The following is an 18,103-nucleotide window of genomic DNA, read 5'->3' as shown; positions in this document are numbered from 1 at the left end:
CCCACCATAATTTTAATGAATTTTGGTTTAACCATAAAAATAGCTTTACCAATGCAGCAACCACAAATCTATCTCCTACTGATGAGTTCCAAAAAGAATGAAACAGGCTGTCTAGTGAGTGATTTCTGGTTTGCTGCAATAATCCTGTTAAAAGGATCGCTGTGTTAATACAGTATTTTGAAGCAAAAAAACTGAGAATTTGCATATCTTACCCAGAATTCTCTTGTGCATTGGTAACATTGTATACAGTATTAAGTATTTCTGGGAAAAAGCAAGTGGGGAATCTTGCCTAGATGTGCTAGTTTCCTATGCAAATATTTACATTGATTTAATTTTGAGACATGGAGGATTTTAATTTCAGTTTTTTATCTCCCCCCATAATTGGAATGAATTTTGGTTTAACCATGAAAATAGCTTTACCAATGCCGCAACCAGAAATCTATCTCCTACTGATGCGTTCCAAAAAGAACGAAACAGGCTGTCTAGTGAGTGATTTCTGGTTTGGTGCAATAATCCTGTTAACCTCTTAAGGACATATGATGGAATTTTTCCGTCATAAAACAATTGAGCAAACAGAAAGCTGTGTCCTTAAAGGGTTAAAAGGATCGCTGTGTTAAAACAGTATTTTGAAGCAAAAAAAATGAGAATTTGCATATCTAATTTGCATATCTTACCCAGAATTCTCTTGTGCATTGGTAACATTGTATATTAAGTATTTCTGGGAAAAAGCAAGTGGGGAATCTTGCCTAGATGTGCTAGTTTCCCATGCAAATATTTACACTGATTTTATATATATATATATATATATATATATATATATATATATATATATATATATATATATATATATATGCAGCTACCAATCAGCAGCTAGAACCTAGGTGACTGTGATAGACTGCAGCCACTTGTACGGAAGGTTTGCATTTTTATTTTTACCTGGTCTGTACATTAGAATGTATTGTTAACACTTACTGTAGAGTTCAAAATTACTGTGTTGTAGAACGAAATGTAGTAAAGCACCATATTACATTTTGGTAAGTAGAATATACTTTCCATAAAGTTTGTGTATCGGTGCAGCTATACAACTATGCTTCAAGTAAAGAAATTAATTCCAGATTTATACGTACGTATAAGCATATACATAGATATTTACAGAACATAGACCGCAATGTAAAGGCACTTTTCAGTGCCGTTTTATTCTAACACTCCACACCAGCCACTTTTTAACCCCTTATGACTGCTTTTAGCAATTGGGGAGTATTTAGAAAATTCCCCAAAGATCTGATCTCTGGTTCATTTTCTGAACGCTAATCACTACCGCGAGCTTGCAGTAGCACTAACCAGCCACTTGTAATGGCTGGTTATTTACTGTGCGCCCGTATTTATTGTGGGGGCCCGCGATAAATTAGCGCTCCACTTGTAATCTAGCCCTAAATGTGAGATATAAGACTCTTGCATAGTGATATAAACAACAACTTTAAAAAGCTGGTATCACAAGATCATGATAATACATATGTAATTAAAGTAAAATGTTTTATTTAAAATTTGAATAAATGTTTAATTAAATAGGTAATTAATTGTTAGTCTTTAATATGGCGTTATCTTCATTAGGGATTCCTGCAATTCTAAATATCATCTTTATACGATTAAGGTTTGGGGAGTTTATGGAACCTTGGGGCAGTGACTAGAAAAGCATGGGAACCATTGACCTAAAGATTTTACTAAATATGCAAGAGATGAGGTTATCAAAAATATTGTGATACCAATCTTCAATCTTGGTGAGATCCCCTTTGGATCTGAAACTATATTTGCAGCATAGAGGAAGAAATCTATCATTGACCAGTAAGTCAATATAACTTTTCATCAGTTCGAAAGTGGTGATGCCTCTCAAGGAATATATATACATATATTGGCAAAAATGCTTCTACCCAAGGAACATCCACAGCACCAAAATATTTCATATACGGCTAGAGTTTTGCGCTATACCGGATGCGTAAATAATGCAATAAAATTAGCGGTACCACATTTTCCATAGCGCTGCCATTACGAGTTACTGAAAAATCTCCTTGTGTTGTGCGGTATTGTGTGTTAAGCTCCATACTGCACAAAAGCCAAGGGCTGACACCTGCGATCACGGAATGGCAAATCGCTGTAACGCAACCCCATTGATGTCTATGGGGGAAAGAAAGTTACGTTTAAACCTAACATAAACCCCTAGTCTAAATACTCCTAATCCGCAGCTCCCCGACATAGCCGACACTAAATAAAGGGATTAACCCCTAATCTGTCGTTTCCTGACACTAAATAAAGTAATTAACCCCTAATCTGATGCTCCCCGACACTAAATAAACCTATTAACCCCTAAACCGCAGCCCCCCACATTGCAACAAATAAACCTATTAACCCCTAAACCACCAGCCCCCCACATCGCAAAACACTAAATTAAACTATTAACCCCTAAACCTAACTAATTAAAAGTTACAATATAAGTATCTTTAAATAAATAACAACTTACCTGTAACATAAAAAAATAACATTAAACTATAAATGAACCTAACATTACTATTCAAATAAAATTTAAAAAAACCCGACAAATTTAAGTGCGGAATGGAGGGTTGCGTTAAGGCTAAAATCCTTGCATTACAACCTATACCGCCGCCACTCGTAATATGCGTTACCGGCCATTCCACGTGAAATGGCCAATTTTTCAGCGATATAGCCATACCGCAAAGCTCGTAATCTAGGTGATAGTCTTTATTTAGACAATAAAAAACAGTGTTTTGTGGTAGTTCTCCTTAGTCATGCTCAAATTAACACACTCTTTAACATGGCCTTTAAACCTTATTTTTCGCACCAGAGGACCTCTGGCTGAGAGCATACTCCCTCTTGTGGACATTTCACATAATTACATCATCTAATTACATCATCTATATATATATATATATATATATATATATATATATATATATATATATATATATATATATATATATATATATATATATATATATATATATATTGTATATACATATATATATATATATATATATATATATATATACTTTTATATATATATATATATATATATATATATATATATATATATATATATATATATATATATATATATATATATATATATATATATAAAGAAGAAGTCCTGATCAACGCCCAGCTCAAACTGTTTAACCTAGGAACATGAAATTTGGAAGTTACGTTGTTTTTATGATGTAGGCACCCACTAAGGTTTTTGGAAATGAAGTCCCTAAGGGGATGATAAAGGGGGTGAACTTTTTATGAGGATACCTATATCTCAAAAACCGACTATGTTACAGACATGAAAATTGGCATTTAGATTCTCCTTGCAAAATAAAGAAACACTTGTTTTACCATTTCCCCAAAATCCACTTAAGGGGGGTCAAAAGAGGGGGGCTGATTTATGGGGATACCTATATCTCAAAAACCGAAGATGTTATAGACGTGAAAATTGGCATTTAGATTCTCCTTGAAAAGTAAAGAAACACTTGTTTTACCATTTCCTTAAAATCCACTTAAGGGGGGTCAAAAGGGGTGGCTGATTTATGAGGATACCTATATCTCAAAAACCGACGATGTTACAGACGTGAAAATTGATATTTACATTCTCCTTGAAAAATAAAGAAACACGTGTTTTACCATTTCCCCAAACGTCCACTTAAAGGGACAGTACACTGTAAAATTGTTTTTATATGAATGTATTTTCAATGACTTGTTATACCAGCTGCAGACTATAAAATATATGAGAAATGTCATTTTCAGGTATATTTGTGTATATGAAGTAGCTGGTTTTGTGCTTTTAAACCACTGCCTATTACAATGGGTTGAGCTTCAGGTAATATCATATCTCATTATGTTATCACTTTGTGTACACACACTTGCTTCCTTATCTTATATTTGTATAGAAAACTAAAGCTCAAAACATAGAGAGAACAATGGAAAATTATAATTTTATTACTTAACTATCCTGCTCCCCATTGTGAGTGTAATTTCTTTTGCTGGCTGTGTTTACTTAGGCTTGTCAATAGCATATACTCCAGTATCAAAACTTTCAGTATAGGTTGGGAAATCACAAGCTAAATCAGCTATTTCAAAGGCCAAAATAGGGGTAAAGGAGCGACGTGTAAAGAATTTAATACACTCCAGCAGGTAAAATGGATCATTGGGAACAATTTAAATCGGAGAAAGTTTTTGGGTGAACTGTCCCTTTATGGGGTCCAAAAGGTAGCGCTGATTTATGAGGATACTTATATCTCAAAAAACAAAAATGTTACAGATGTGAAAATTGGTATTTAGATTCTCCTTAAAAAATAATATATATTTTGCACAGTAAAAATACTACAAACAACCAACTTTGAGACAGATATATACGATCAGCTCTTACACAGGTTTGGACACCATTTTGTAACTTGCTGTAACTACGCAGCATATCAATCCTAAGTAGCTATCCCTGTGTGGTTGTGAAGTATATGGCTGGGGCTGCCGCAATCTTACCCCCCCAAACTCTGGGGTTAAGAGATCCTGCATTAGGATTCTGAACTGATACGTAGCAGAATAAACCTGCAATTACTAGTTTATATCACGCTATAGAACAGTACATTCTACGCTCTCTATTTTACACCTCATTTATGTACTCTCTTCTGTGACAAATGGAACAACTCACGATAACTATCCTGGAAGCAGTTGACAGCTGGGAACAGAAGATCCAGGTGTTAATATACCAGCATTACCAAGACCTGCAGAGGAGCCTGGAGATTATGCTGTCACCACTACAAATGGATCTTCAAAAATCTATAACATGCAGCTCGCCGCAACCACAAAGCCCGGTGCAGCCGGCAGCGCTAGAGGACATAACCCCTCAAGCCCAGCGCAATCTGCGCGACATTCAGGAGACCACTGTGCATCTACCTGTCATTAAGAGAGAAGTGAGCACACAGTTCACCCCATGTTCCACCTTAGATGCTCAGTGCAACAGGCCTATTTCTGTAGGGGAGATCATGGAGTCTCTTCACATTGGACACACGGTCTGCATAGTGCAGCAGGCGGAGGCTCCTGAAGTTATTATGGCCGCTTACTGAACCCCTGACTTTTGGCGATCTAATACCTGATCGGCAAAGGGTACAGAATGCTACGCGGAGTGATGTATCATACGGGAACCCCCTAGCAAAATACGGCCTGAAATCCGGATCAATAAGGACATGCTTTTCCACTAGTTTGGGACTCTATATCTATCAGCCTCACCACGATGCTCTATCAGGCAGGACATGCTTCTCACCCATGGCCAGAAAAGGATTACAGCCTAAAATGTGGGGTAGGTCAGGAGTGGGTTAAATTTTATTTATGCTGAGGTGGGGGATTGCTTTGAGACTCCTAAAAGTGGGCAGTTTTGTCTCCGGTTTAAGATGGCGCCTCCTACATGATTTACTACTGAGACTCTATAAATATACCTCAGTTTGAACTGAACTTTATGTTTTCCCTACAATGGTTATTAATCATTTAGAGTCTTTTAGATCATATGACTTTAAGTTGGATAGACGCGGGAAGCTGCTACCTGCCAGCCTGTGATTACCAGCTGAATTAAAATGTCAAAAGTAGATCTGACTGCTGTAAGATGGTTACCAAGATAATGAAGATTGTAGTTTCTGATGTTTTAAAACCTTTTGCTAACCATTAGAGTGATCAGACATGAACAGGCGTTTCCATAACTAGCAAAGCTTGCTCTTCCATTGTATTTATTTAACAGCTGTGACAGACCTCTATTAGTTGGGCTCACATAGTTAAGTGAGAGTTATACAGTTAAAGGGACATAATACTCATATGCTAAATCACTTGAAACTGATGCAGTATAACTGTAAAAAGCTGACAGGAAAATATCACCTGAGCATCTCTATGTAAAAAAGGAAGATATTTTACCTCACAATTTCCTCAGCTCACCAGACTAAGTTCTGCGTAAAAAGTTATACTCAGCTACTCCCAACTGCAGGTAAAAAAATAAAAAAAATGAAGAAATGAACAGCAGCCAATCAGCATCAGCAGTGCTGAGGTCATGAACTCTTAGTGTGATCTCATGAGATTTGACTTAACTCTCATGAGATTTCATAGTAAGCTTCCTTTACCTGATTGGTGAGAGTGCACGATGCTCATCCCTTCAGATGTCAGAGGACAGACACACTAAAATGCTGCTTAGAAATCCTTTACAATGGGAGGTGGCTACTGAGGAACTTTTGAGGTAAAATATCTTTCTTTTTTACATAGAGATGTTCAGGAGATATTTTCTAGTCAGCTTTTTACAGCTATGCTGCATCACTTTCAAGTGTTTAAACATTTGGGTATTATGGCCCTTTAAGTTCCCATGATGTCTACATGGGGGTTTAGTTATTACAGTGTTTACTAAATTATGGTAATATTGCATACTTGTTTATTCACTACTGCCTCATAGACAAGCACATATACCTATTACCATGCGGTGATTATGGCTTGTCACAACCTTACATTAGGGCCATATATTTATAACTTCTCAAAGATACTAAGTATAGGTCATTATGAATCCCTAGATACCTTTCCATTTTCCATGACCCCAACTAAACGCCATGTGAATATTACACCATGTTCCAAATTATTATGCCAATGATATCTTTCTCATTTACCTAAATAATTGATGTAAACAACAGTCAGCATAATTCTCATGTTATCAACTATTAAGAGTACAATTCAAATTTTATTGAACAAACCTCCTAATGATAACAGTATTTTTTTTTCAAAATAAAAAACTTACAATGCACTGTTCCAAATTATTACGCACAGTAAGTTTCAAAACACTTTATAGGTTGTAAAGAACTGAAAATTGTCATTTGTTGTGTTTTGCAGCATATTTACTGAAATCAAAAGCTATTTCAATCAAGCTTTGAACAACATTTTAACTTTTTAAACATTTTAACAGGTCACGTTACATTTTAACATAGGACCCCTTATTTGATAGCAGCTTCACAAGTCTTGCATCCATTGAACTTGTGAGTTTTTGGACAGTTTCTGCTTGAATTTGTTTGCAAGATGTCAGAATAGCCTCCTAGAGCTGCTGTTTGGATGTAAACTGCCTCCCACCCTCATAGATCTTTTGCTTGAGGATGCTCCAAAGGTTCTCAATAGGATTGTGGTCAGGGGAGGATGGAGGCCACACCATGACTTTCTCTCCTTTTATCCCCATAGCAGCCATTGATGCAGAGGTATTCTTTGCAGCATGAGATGGTGCATTGTCATGCATGAAGATGATTTTATTACGGAAAGCATAGTTCTTCCTTCTGTACCAGGGAAAGAAGTGGTCAGTTAGGAACTCCACATACTTTGCAGAGGTCATCTTTACACCTTCGAGGACCCTAAAGGGGCCGACCAGCTCTCTTACCATGGTTCCAGCCCAAAACATGACTCCACCACCGCCTTGCTGATGTCGCAGCCTTGTTAGAACAGGGTGGCCCTCCACCAACCATTGAAAATATAAAATAAATGTGTACTGTGTCTTTAAATAGAAATGTGTGTTAGCGCAACAAACCAAATAGACCTCAGGCTACCTATACACTTCAGTAGCTTTACTGAGGTGCCTACCTGTCCTGCAGCTCACAGAGTGACTTCCCTCACAGAAGAAACAATTCCCTTTCAAATACAGAGCGGTTACAGAGCCCTAACTGCCAAAAGAAAATGGCTTACAACAGTAATCTCCATGACCAAAAGTTAAAGTATAAAAACTACTATAACACACTGAGCCACCATAAATCACCTAACAGTCTCGATGCCCAAACTGCCTAAAAGAAACCCCAAACATGAAGGTTTAATAAAGTCCCATATTAAATAAGACAGCTTTTAGATGTAAAAAGTGCCAGCAATCTCCTTGCAAAAGAAAATTAAAATGGTACTTACCTGAAAGTGCTATCCGACAGCTCACCTGGTTTGAGAGAGTGCAGCACCTCACATGGACCTGTGAAGAGAGAAAAACTAAGTAAACCTACTCAGGTTTTTTAGTTAGGGCAGCAGATTCTTGAGAAGACGCTGTGAGGATAGTACCTCACAAGTTCTCAAGTGCTCAAAAGCCACCACTGCCCTACTGAAGAGACTGATGTGGACTAGGCTAGACCCCAGAAAGCAACAACGTAAGCTTACTTTGCTAAAAAAAAAATAAAAAAATCTTGATTGAAGAAAACTTCTCATCAGACACCTAAACTTCACCTCCTCCTTGCACTACAGGCAAAGAGAATGACTGGGTGATTGTGGGTAGGGGAGTGATATTTAACAGCTTTGCTGTGGTGCTCTTTGCCTCCTCCTGCTGGCCAGGAGTGATATTCCCAACAGTAATTGATGATGATCCGTGGACTCACTGTGTCATTAGAAATAAAAGGAAAGCTGTTGAACTGAGATAATGCAGAGTGATGACAGTCATGGAAGGTCATAGCAGACCTGGGTATTTTTTTTTTTTTTTTAATAATTATCATCTCTCCCTTCTTGCTCTTAAAGGGATAGTCTAGTTAAAATTAGACGTTCATGATTCAGATAGAGCATGCAATTTTAAGCAACTTTCTAATTTATTCCTATTATTAATTTTTATTCGTTCTCTTGGTATCTTAATTGAAAAAGCAAGAATGTAAGCTTAGGAGCCAGACCATTTTTGGTTCAGCACCTGGGTAGAGCTTGCTGATCGGCAGCTACATTTAGACACCAATCAGCAAGCACTACCCAGGTGCTGAACCAAATATAGTTCAGCTCTTAAACATATATTCCTTTTTCAAATAAAGATACCAAGAGAACGAATAAAAAATTATAATAGGAGTAAATTAGAAAGTTGCTTAAAATGACATGCTCTATCTGAATCATGAAAGTTTAATTTTGACTAGACTATCCCTTTAACTATCTTTCTTAATTCTTAAACTCCCTCCTGTCTTCAATCTCTCTTTTTTCCCTCTCCCTTTTCTCTCAGGTCATATCTTCTCTTTACACTCTTTACACTTTTTATTTCCCCTCTCTTATATCTCTTCACTCTTTTTTTTCTCATTTCTCTTTTAACTCTACCTTCTTCTCCACTTTCACTTTTTCTCTACAGTCTCTCTCTGCCCCGTTTACCTTCTTAGAAGTAACAGTCTAAGCACTAAAGGTCTCCCTACAGTCCTAAAGGAATAACCTATCCTTGCACTTTCATGGATATATAATATCCATTTAGATCATAGTTTTCTCCTGTTAAGTGTAGTCAGTCCACGGGTCATCCATTACTTTTGGGATTATAACTCCTCCCTAACAGGAAGTGCAAGAGGATCACCCAAGCAGAGCTGCTACATAGCTCCTCCCCTCTACGTCATATCCAGTCATTCTCTTGCACCTAACAAAAGATAGGACGTGTGAGAGGACTGTGGTGTGTTAAACTTAGTTTTTATTTCTTCAATCAAAAGTTTGTTATTTTAAAACGGCACCGGAGTGTGTTGTTTGTTCTCAGGCAGCATTAGAAGAAGAATCTGCCTGAGTTTTCTATGATCTTAGCGGTCGTAACTAAGATCCACTTGCTGTTCTCGGCCATTCTGAGGAGTGAGGTAACTTCAGAACAGGGGATAGCATGCAGGGCCCACCTGCAAGGAGGTATGTGCAGTAAATTATTTTCTAAGGAATGGAATTGACTGAGAAAATACTGCTAATACCGATGTAATGTAAGTGCAGCCTTAAATGCAGTAGTAGCGACTGGTATCAGGCTGATATGTATGTATGTATACTCTGAGGTATTTCTGGGGAATGGAATTTCACTAAGAAAATACTGTCAATATTAAAGTAATATTTGAGCCTACACTGCAGTGAAAGCGACTAGCAGTAGGCTTATTAATAACACTTCATAATTTTCAATTTTAAAACGTTTACTGGCATGTTAATCGTTTTTTCTGAGGTACTTGGTGATAAAACTTTATGGGCATGATTTTTACCACATGGCTGTCGTTTTTTTCTGCATAAAAACAGTTTACTGAGCTTACCCACTGTTGTAATATGAGTGGGAGGGGCCTATTTTAGCGCTTTATTGCGCAGTAAAAATTTAGTCACAGTCTTCCTATTTCTTCCTCCATGATCCAGGACGTCTCTACAGAGCCCAGGGGTCTCCAAAACTAGTTTTGAGGGAGGTAATCAGTCACAGCAGAGTGCGCTGATAATAGTAGAGCCATGTCTGATACTGCGTCACAATTTGCAGAACATGAGGACGGAGAGCTTCATTCTGTGGGTGACGGATCTGATCCAAGTAAACTGGATTCAGAGATTTCAAATTTTAAATTTAAGCTTGAGAACCTCCGTGTATTACTAGGGGAGGTATTAGCGGCTCTGAATGATTGTAACACGGTTGCAATTCCAGAGAAAGTATGTAGGCTGGATAAATATTTTGCGGTACCGGCGTGTACTGACGTTTTTCTTATACCTAAAAGGCTTACAGAAATTGTTAACAAGGAGTGGGATAGACCCGGTGTGCCCTTTTCACCCCCTCCTATATTTAGAAAAATGTTTCCAATAGACGCCACCACACGGGACCTATGGCAGACGGTCCCTAAGGTGGAGGGAGTAGTTTCTATTCTGGCTAAGCGCACCACTCTACCGGTGGAGGATAGCTGTGCTTTTTCAGATCCAATGGATAAAAAGTTAGAGGGTTACCTTAAGAAAATGTTTGTTCAGCAAGGTTTTATATTACAACCCCTTGCATGCATCGCGCCTGTCACTGCTGCGGCGGCATTCTGGTTTGAGTCTCTGGAAGAGACCCTTAGCACAGCTCCATTGGATGAGATTATGAACAAGCTTAAAGCCCTTAAGCTAGCTAATTCATTTATTTCTGATGCCGTAGTACACTTAACCAAACTTACGGCTAAGAACTCCGGATTCGCCATTCAAGCGCGCAGAGCGCTGTGGCTTAAATCCTGGTCAGCTGATGTGACTTCTAAATCTAAATTGCTTAATATTCCTTTCAAAGGGCAGACATTATTCGGGCCCGGCTTGAAAGAAATTATCGCTGACATTACTGGAGGTAAGGGCCATGCCCTGCCTCAAGACAGGGCCAAACCAAAGGCTAAACAGTCTAATTTTCGTGCCTTTCGTAATTTCAAGGCAGGAGCAGCATCAACTTCCTCCGCTCCAAGACAGGAAGGAACTGTTGCTCGCTACAGACAGGGCTGGAAACCTAACCAGTCCTGAAACAAGGGCAAGCAGGCCAGAAAACCTGCTGCTGCCCCTAAGACAGCATGAAGTGAGGGCCCCCGATCCGGAAACGGATATAGTGGGGGGCAGACTTTCTCTCTTTGCCCAGGCTTGGGCAAGAGATGTCCAGGATCCCTGGGCGTTGGAAATCATATCTCAGGGATATCTTCTGGACTTCAAAGCTTCTCCTCCACAAGGGAGATTTCATCTTTCAAGGTTATCAGCAAACCAGATAAAGAAAGAGGCGTTTCTACGCTGTGTACAAGACCTCTTACTAATGGGAGTGATCCACCCAGTTCCGCGGTCGGAACACGGGCAAGGATTCTATTCAAATCTGTTTGTGGTTCCCAAAAAAGAGGGAACCTTCAGACCAATCTTGGACTTAAAGATCCAAAACAAATTCCTAAGAGTTCCATCGTTCAAAATGGAAACTATTCGAACCATCTTACCCATGATCCAGGAGGGTCAGTACATGACCACAGTGGATTTAAAGGATGCCTACCTTCACATACCGATTCACAAGGATCATTACCGGTATCTAAGATTTGCCTTCCTAAACAGGCATTACCAGTTTGTAGCTCTTCCCTTCGGGTTAGCTACGGCTCCAAGAATCTTTACAAAGGTTCTAGGCTCTCTTCTGGCGGTACTAAGACCGCGAGGCATAGTGGTAGCTCCGTACCTAGACGACATTCTGATACAAGCGTCAAGTTTCCAAACTGCCAAGTCTCATACAGAGTTAGTTCTGGCATTTCTAAGGTCGCATGGGTGGAAGGTGAACGTAGAAAAGAGTTCTCTATTGCCACTCACAAGAGTTCCCTTTCTAGGGACTCTTATAGATTCTGTAGAAATGAAAATTTACCTGACGGAGGACAGGTTATCAAAACTTCTAAATGCTTGCCGTGTCCTTCATTCCATTCAACACCCGTCAGTGGCTCAGTGCATGGAGGTAATCGGCTTAATGGTAGCGGCAATGGACATAGTACCATTTGCGCGCCTGCATCTCAGACCGCTGCAATTGTGCATGCTAAGTCAGTGGAATGGGGATTACTCAGATTTGTCCCCTCTGCTAAATCTGGATCAAGAGACCAGAGATTCTCTTCTATGGTGGCTTTCTCGGCCACATCTGTCCAAGGGGATGCCCTTCCGCAGGCCAGATTGGACGATTGTAACAACAGACGCCAGCCTTCTAGGTTGGGGCGCAGTCTGGAATTCCCTGAAGGCTCAGGGATCATCGACTCAGGAGGAGAGACTCCTTCCAATAAACATTCTGGAATTAAGAGCAATTTTCAATGCTCTTCTGGCTTGGCCTCAGTTAGCAACTCTGAGGTTCATCAGGTTTCAGTCGGACAACATCACGACTGTGGCTTACATCAACCATCAAGGAGGAACAAGGAGTTCCCTAGCGATGATGGAAGTCTCAAAGATAATTCGCTGGGCAGAGTCTCACTCTTGCCACCTGTCAGCGATCCACATCCCAGGCGTGGAGAACTGGGAGGCGGATTTTCTAAGTCGCCAGACCTTTCATCCGGGGGAGTGGGAACTTCATCCGGAGGTGTTTGCCCAACTGCTTCATCATTGGGGCAAACCAGATCTGGATCTCATGGCGTCTCGCCAGAATGCCAAGCTTCCTTCTTACGGATCCAGGTCCAGGGACCCGGGAGCGGTGCTGATAGATGCTCTGACAGCACCTTGGGTCTTCAACATGGCTTATGTGTTTCCACCTTTCCCGATGCTTCCTCGATTGATTGCCAGGATCAAACAGGAGAGAGCATCGGTGATTCTAATAGCGCCTGCGTGGCCACGCAGGACCTAGTATGCAGATCTAGTGGACATGTCGTCCTGTCCACCATGGTCTCTGCCTCTGAGACAGGACCTTCTGATTCAGGGTCCTTTCAAACATCCAAATCTAATTTCTCTGAGGCTGACTGCATGGAGATTGAACGCTTGATTCTATCAAAGCGTGGATTCTCGGAGTCAGTGATTGATACCTTAATACAGGCTAGGAAACCTGTTACCAGGAAAATTTACCATAAAATATGGTGTAAATACTTATATTGGTGCGAATCCAAGAGTTACTCATGGAGTAAGGTTAGGATTCCTAGGATATTGTCTTTTCTACAAGAGGGTTTAGAAAAGGGTTTATCTGCTAGTTCGTTAAAGGGACAGATTTCAGCTCTGTCTATCCTTTTACACAAACGTCTGGCAGAAGTTCCAGACGTTCAGGCTTTTTGTCAGGCTTTGGCTAGGATTAAGTCTGTGTTTAAGACTGTTGCTCCGCCGTGGAGCTTAAACTTAGTTCTTAACGTTCTGCAAGGTGTTCCGTTTGAACCCCTTCATTCCATCGATATCAAGCTGTTATCTTGGAAAGTTCTGTTTTTAATGGCTATTTCCTCGGCTCGAAGAGTCTCTGAGTTATCGGCCTTACATTGTGATTCTCCTTATCTGATTTTTCATTCAGACAAGGTAGTTCTGCGTACTAAACCTGGGTTCTTACCTAAGGTAGTCACTAACAAGAATATCAATCAAGAGATTGTTGTTCCATCATTGTGCCCTAACCCTTCTTCAAAGAAGGAACGACTTTTGCACAATCTGGACGTCGTCCGTGCCCTGAAATTTTATTTGCAGGCAACTAAAGATTTTCGTCAAACTTCTTCCGTTTGTCGTTTATTCTGGACAGAGGAGAGGTCAAAAAGCTTTGGCTACCTCTCTCTCTTTTTGGCTTCGTAGCATAATACGTTTAGCCTATGAGACTGCTGGACAGCAGCCTCCTGAAAGGATTACAGCTCATTCTACTAGAGCTGTGGCTTCCACTTGGGCCTTTAAGAATGAGGCCTCTGTTGAACAGATTTGCAAGGCTGCAACTTGGTCTTCACTTCACACTTTTTCAAAATTTTACAAATTTGACACTTTTGCTTCTTCGGAGGCTGTTTTTGGGAGAAAGGTTCTACAGGCAGTGGTTCCTTCCGTGTAAAGATCCTGCCTGTCCCTCCCGTCATCCGTGTACTTTTAGCTTTGGTATTGGTATCCCATAAGTAATGGATGACCCGTGGACTGACTACACTTAACAGGAGAAAATATAATTTATGCTTACCTGATAAATTCATTTCTCCTGTAGTGTAGTCAGTCCACGGCCCGCCCTGTTTTTACGGCAGGTCTAAATTTTAATTAAACTCCAGTCACCACTGCACCCTATAGTTTCTCCTTTCTTGTATGGTTTCGGTCGAATGACTGGATATGACGTAGAGGGGAGGAGCTATGTAGCAGCTCTGCTTGGGTGATCCTCTTGCACTTCCTGTTAGGGAGGAGTTATAATCCCAAAAGTAATGGATGACCCGTGGACTGACTACACTACAGGAGAAATGAATTTATCAGGTAAGCATAAATTATATTTTAGAACATAGCCCAAAATATGTGATTGCCAGTGCTGCAATAGGAATGTACTTTCTGCAAATACAATGTGACAACTTTGCTACTTACAACATGCCACCAGATGGCTGTTGGGCTAGTTGAAATTTTGAGACATATATATATAAATGTCACAAAGCCATACATTTACTGGGTAATAGAACATAAGCTGAGTATTCTCAAATTTCTAAAATGCTGCATATTATGCACCTTCTTTAGTGTGGGTAATACAAGTGTAGAACTAAGTATATCTGCAGATGACAGACAAGACAGTACATCCTTGAAAACATCCACTTCTATTGCAGGCATTTAAATATATAAGCATCAATTAGCTTTACATGTTATTCTTGTGAATACATTTTAGAGCCTGCTGAGTTTTCATCATCAAATATTGTGAGACTGATAACACATTACCACGTGTTGCTGTCACAAGGTATGAATGGAAGCTTTCGGTTTGTGTGTTCTGCATGAAGCTATATTAAGGAGCTGGTACGTCTCACAGCTCAGGGTGTGTGTGATGTAATCTGAGGAAGCTCTGTGCTGCTACTTAGTAACATTCTAAAATGTCAAGTGGATGTGTTACAACTATCTCACAAATTGCAAAGCATGCCTTACTAGCCAAACAATAGTTTTGAAATTACGTTTTTATTTAAAGGGACATGATACTCAAAATTTTCTTTCACAATTCAGATAGCGCTTATAATTTTCTCTTTCTTCTTTTTTTTAAAATCATTTTTATTATATTTCAACACATTTTTACATTTTCATATATTTTCAGAAAGACAAATAGAAAAAATAACTAAACATTTGCATTATCGGACTTCCCTAAAAAGTCCACAAAATACTAATATCTTATAGATATAAGTATAAAGGAAAAAAAAAATATATACTACAATTATCTTGCGAGCTATTCTGATTTCTGTTTACTTAATTAATAAATTTCAATCTGTTAATCCTTTAAAGTTTTCCTGTTGAAATATTTTTTCTCATTCTTCCTCCTCCTGTGTTGTCCCAATTCAGACAACAACTAAATAAACAAAGCAAAAAAGAAGAGAGAAAAAAAAAAAAAAAAAAAAAGAAAAGGGAAGGGAAGAAAAATAAAGAAGAAAAGGAGAAAAAAGGGAGGGAATTTTCTTCACTCTTCCCCTCCCCTCCCCTGCCGTTCGCTTGAGTTTTGACCAGTTACCATATCCCCAATAGGACCAATTCTGTGTCCTGAAAGGGAAATATAATATATTCTATTTCTGTAGTCGAGAGGGATTTAATAAATGGCGCCCATTTACTAAAGAATTTCTTAATGTCAGATTCATTATTGATATTCGTGTCATGTTGTTCTAGGATACATTGTTTTTTAAGATAATTTTTCATTTCAACTACGCTGGGTATTTCTTTCGTTTTCCATTTTTTAAATATTAAGTATCTTGCTGCCAAGATAGAAATACTGACAAGCTTTTCATTTAGTTGTTGTTCTTTATACTTATTGAAACAGAACACAACCAAGTCTACTGACAGCTCCAGAGGGGAGATTTTAAGAGAGGTATTGATCCAGAATTCAAGTTTGTGCCAGAATTGCCTAATCAGAGGGCAGTTAAATAGCATATGAATAAGATCGGCCGCAGCCAAGGAACATTTAGGACATTTAGAAAAGTTTATGTTCTGAAACTTATGACCTTTTTCTGGTGTGTAGTGGAATTTGTGTAATAACTTAAGGTGTGCTTCTCTCCATGTCACTGAGAGGGTAGCCTGTGCCACTTTTTGTATAGATTTTTGGATAAGTTTGTGGTCAATATGTTCCAGAGCCAAGATTAGTCTCCAATCTTGTGCAACTTTCCTTAGCATATGTCTCCCTTCTACAGTTCCTAAAAGATAATAACAATACGAAATAGACATACGACCCTTCTTAACTAGCGTAAGCCAGTCCTCTAGATCTCCTAATTCCCATTGCCACTTTCCCTCCTTCATTAGCTCCAATGCATAGTGCCTTACTTGTAGAAACGCAAAAAAGTCCTTATTAGAAAGGTTAAAACTAAGTTTAATTTCTTCAAATGTTTTGATGCATTTGTTCTCTTTATCAATTAATTGAATAATCGTATTTAGTCCAGCTGATTGCCAATTTTTAAAAATCGTGGAGTCTAATCCAGCTTGGAATAATGGGTTCCCCATTAAAGGGAGGTGTTTAGAGACCTTACAGTTTAAGGAAAGGAGCTTCCCAATTTTCCACCAGGCCTTTAAAGGATTAGAGATCATCTTCAGTGACTTAATTCTAGGTGGCAGATCCTTGGGATCGCAATGCAGTAATGCACATGGGAGATATGGGTTACAGACGCTTTCTTCCAGTGCATTATTCAGAACATAATTATTCTGGGAGATCCAGTCTGCCGCGATTCGTGCTAAAAAGGCAAGGTTATAGAGCCGCAGGTCAGGTAATGCAAAGCCTGCAAATATTTTGGCTTGCATTAATTTATTCAAGGCTATCCTAGGTTTTCTCTTCTGCCAAATGAAAGTTCTGAGCCAGCTTTTTAGACTTCTGATGTCCCTATCATAAAGTAGTAGTGCTGTATTTTGTAATATATATGATAGTTTGGGGAGGAGAACCATTTTAAAGAGGGCTATCCGCCCTGAGATAGATAAAGGTAGGTTTTCCCAGCATTTAAGTTTATCTTTAATTGTCGTCAAGATTGGGGGGATATTTAAGTTATATAGTTCGAGAGGGTTCGTGGGTATTACTATACCTAGGTACTTAAATGAATCCTTAGCTGTTTTAAAGGGACTATTCAAAAAGGAGTCTTTTTTTTTTCGGAGCCAGTATATTTCCGATTTCGTAGCGTTTATTTTATAGCCCGAAAATAGCCCAAATTGATTGGTGATTTGTAGAAGCTTAGGTATATTAACCTTGGTATTGGACAGGTAAACCAGGATGTTTTGGCCAGTGGTTCAATACACAGATTAAAAAGGAGAGGAGAGAGGGGACATCCTTGCCTGGTTCCTCTGCTAAGCACAATTTGTGAAGAGACAATATTATTAACAATTATGCTAGTAGAAGGAAGATTGTAAAGATTCAAAATAAATTTATAAAAGGTCCCTTTAAACCCAAATTGGTCCAGAGAGGCGAAAAGCTTATAATTTTAAACTACTTTTCCAATTTATTTCTTTTATCTAATTTCCTTTGTTCTCTTGATATAATTTGTTGAAAAGAATACCTAGGTAGGCTCAAGAGCTAGGAGCTAGCTGCTGATTGGTTCCTGCACATTTATGCCTTACCAATGTGTTCAGCTAGCTCCCAGCAGTGCATAGTTGCTCAATCAATAAAGGATTCCAAGAGAATGAAACAAAATTGATAATAGAAGTAAATTACAAAGTTGTTTACAAATGTATGGTATCTCTGAATCCTGACATAAATGTTTCGGTTTTATGTCTCTTTAATTTTAAGTTGTAAAGGATGCCGAGATGTAAAGGTAAAAAACAA

This window comes from Bombina bombina, chromosome 6 (genome assembly GCF_027579735.1).
Source record: "Bombina bombina isolate aBomBom1 chromosome 6, aBomBom1.pri, whole genome shotgun sequence".
In the NCBI taxonomy this organism is placed as follows: domain Eukaryota; kingdom Metazoa; phylum Chordata; class Amphibia; order Anura; family Bombinatoridae; genus Bombina; species Bombina bombina.
This window is presented reverse-complemented; position numbering follows the sequence as displayed.